We start from the raw sequence: 3,474 nt of genomic DNA, 5'->3' as shown, positions 1-3,474 counted from the left end.
AGGACCGCGCCAACCCCCACCTCTGATGCGTAAACCTCCACCACAAACTGCCGGGACGAATCAGGGGCAACAAGGATGGGAGCTGAAACGAAGCAGCTTCTGAGTTTGGAAAATGCAGCATCCGCTGCACTGGACCACCTGAAAGCAGTCTTGGTGGAGGTTAAGGCAGTTAAAGGGGCTGGCTGAAATTGTGAATAAAACGCCGGTAAAAATTGGCAAAGCCCAGAAACCTCTGCAGGGCCTTGTGGGAATCTGGGGTTGGCCAATTCACCACAGCCTGAACCTTGTCGGAATCCATGCGCACCCCCTCGGCCGAGACGATGTATCCCAAAAAAGGAACAGACTGCATGAAAAATGCATTTCTCCGCTTTGACAAAAAGCCCATTCTCCAACAACCTCTGAAGCACTCGCCTGACGTGCTGAACATGTTCCTGGAGAGAATGAGAAAAAATCAGTATGTCATCCAGGTAGACATAGATGAACTGATCTACCATGTCTCTCAGCACATCGTTGACGAGTGCTTGGAATACCGCGGGGGCGTTAGAAAGGCCGAAAGGAAGAACAAGATATTCAAAGTGCCCCCTGGGGGTATTAAAAGCGGTTTTCCATTCATCCCCCTCTCTTATGCGAACCAAATGATAAGCGTTACGGAGATCCAATTTCGTGAAAAATGACGCCCCCTGCAAACGCTCGAAAGCCGACGACATCAACGGTAGAGGATAAGTATTCTTCACCGTTATGTCGTTCAACCCTCGATAGTCAATACAGGGGCGAAGAGAGCCGTCCTTCTATTTCACGAAAAAGAAATCCGCACCTGCTGGAGAAGAGGGGCGGATGATCTTGGTTGTTAGAGAATCAGAAATATATTTCTCCATGGCCTCCCTCTCCGGGGTGGAAAGCGAATACAATTTGCCCTTAGGCGGAGACGTACCTGGTAATAAGTCTATAGCACAGTCATAGGGACGATGCGGAGGTAGAGTAGCAGCCCGAGACTTACTGAACACTCCCTTCAGGTTGAGGTACTCACATGGCACGTTAGACAGGTCAGCGCGATCCTCCTGAAACACATAACAAGACACAGGAGAACATGCGGACAACAAACAGGAAGCATGACAATATTCGCTCCAAGCCAAAATGGCAGCCTTTCCCCAGTTTATGTGAGGATTATGGAGCACTAGCCAGGGATGCCCCAGAACCACAGGAGCAGCGGGAGTGTCGGTGAGAAGAAATTCGATGTTCTCCGAGTGTTGTCCAGAGGTGATTAGTCTTAACGAGACAGTGGCGTGCGTGATGGAGGGTAAGGGCTGACCATTCAGCGCCACCACAGAAACGGGCTGAGAGAGCACGGGCCGAGACGATGTATCCCAAAAAAGGAACAGACTGTGCATGAAAAACGCATTTCTCCGCCTTGACAAAAAGCCCATTCTCTAACAACCTCTGAAGCACTCGCCTGACGTGCTGAACATGTTCCTGGAGAGAATGAGAAAAAATCAGTATGTCATCCAGGTAGACATAGATGAACTGATCTACCATGTCTCTCAGCACATCGTTGACGAGTGCTTGGAATACCGCGGGGGCGTTAGAAAGGCCGAAAGGAAGAACAAGATATTCAAAGTGCCCCCTGGGGGTATTAAAAGCGGTTTTCCATTCATCCCCCTCTCTTATGCGAACCAAATGATAAGCGTTACGGAGATCCAATTTCGTGAAAAATGACGCCCCCTGCAAACGCTCGAAAGCCGACGACATCAACGGTAGAGGATAAGTATTCTTCACCGTTATGTCGTTCAACCCTCGATAGTCAATACAGGGGCGAAGAGAGCCGTCCTTCTATTTCACGAAAAAGAAATCCGCACCTGCTGGAGAAGAGGGGCGGATGATCTTGGTTGTTAGAGAATCAGAAATATATTTCTCCATGGCCTCCCTCTCCGGGGTGGAAAGCGAATACAATTTGCCCTTAGGCGGAGACGTACCTGGTAATAAGTCTATAGCACAGTCATAGGGACGATGCGGAGGTAGAGTAGCAGCCCGAGACTTACTGAACACTCCCTTCAGGTTGAGGTACTCACATGGCACGTTAGACAGGTCAGCGCGATCCTTTCTCTGGCAGATGGTAATTTAGGCAGAGGAATGAAATGAGTTGCCTTTGAGAACCGGTCCACCACAGTCAAAACCACCGTGTGTCCCTGTGAGGGTGGGAGACCCGAAACAAAATCTAACGAAATGTGGGACCAGGGTCTCGAAGGAACTAACAACGGCTGAAGGAGTCCAGCAGGGGGTCGATTGGAAGACTTAGAAACAGCACAGACAGAGCAAGCCAAAACAAAAAGACGAATGTCGCGAGCCATAGCTGGCCACCAGAACCGTTGTCTAACCAGAAACATGGTACGATCTACCTTCTCCGAGTGTTGTCCAGAGGTGATTAGTCTTAACGAGACAGTGGCGTGCGTGATGGAGGGTAAGGGCTGACCATTCAGCGCCACCACAGAAACGGGCTGAGAGAGCACCACCATGGGTATCTTGAGGCTGTGAGCGAGACTAATGTCTAAAAAATTACCCTCCGCTCCCGAGTCCACTAAAGCCTCACAATCATAAGTCAATGAGTGCATTCTCAGTCTCACCGGAAGATGAGTGGCTGAAAAAGAGGATTTGTTCAAAGTAATCCCACCCGTCAGTAACCTCTTACCTACTGGCGGGCGCTGGCTTTTACCGGACACTGCAGGGCGATGTGACCGGCGACTCCACAATACAAGCACAGCCCCCTCTCCATGCGTCTCTGCTTCTCCTGCTGCGGCAGGGCGATGTGACCGGCGACTCCACAATACAAGCACAGCCCCCTCTCCATGCGTCTCTGCTTCTCCTGCTGCGAAAGACGGGACCTGCCCATCTGCATGGGCTCGGGATCTGGAAGAGAAAACACAGTCTCGCTCGTGACTGAGGGAAAGTGGCCCTGTGGAGTGATCGGCCGTCCCCGGAGTGTCTGCTGGCCCCGGCACCGCAATCTGGTATCCACCCGAATGGCCAGATCTATGAGCTTATCCACACCTGTGGGTAAATCCGACGAATAAATTTAGTCTTTGACGGAATCAGAAAGCCCATATAAAAACATGTCCCATTGCGCCTCCGAATTCCAACCACACTCCGCTGCCAAAGTGCGAAACTCAATAGAATAGTCGGTTACAGTGCGTTCCCCTTGACGCAGCTCCGCGAGAAGTCGTGTTGCCTCTCTGCCCGAAGCAGCGTGATCAAACACTTTCTTGAGTTCCTCAGAAAATGACTGGAATGAGCAACAGCAAGGAAGCCTCTGCTCCCACACGGTAGTTCCCCAGCTAGCTGCCCGTCCCGAGAGCAAAGTTATAATGAAAGCCACCTTAGATTCCTCAGTGGGAAACGATGAGGGTTGCAGAGAAATGTACAGGGAACATTTTGCCAAGAATGGGCGACATAACTGGGGCTCCCCGGAGTAAAAGGCCGAGT

The sequence above is a fragment of the Sinocyclocheilus anshuiensis genome, unplaced genomic scaffold (genome assembly GCF_001515605.1).
Source record: "Sinocyclocheilus anshuiensis isolate Anshui unplaced genomic scaffold, SAMN03320099.WGS_v1.1 scaffold939, whole genome shotgun sequence".
Taxonomy (NCBI): domain Eukaryota; kingdom Metazoa; phylum Chordata; class Actinopteri; order Cypriniformes; family Cyprinidae; genus Sinocyclocheilus; species Sinocyclocheilus anshuiensis.
Note: the sequence above shows the minus strand (reverse complement) of the source record.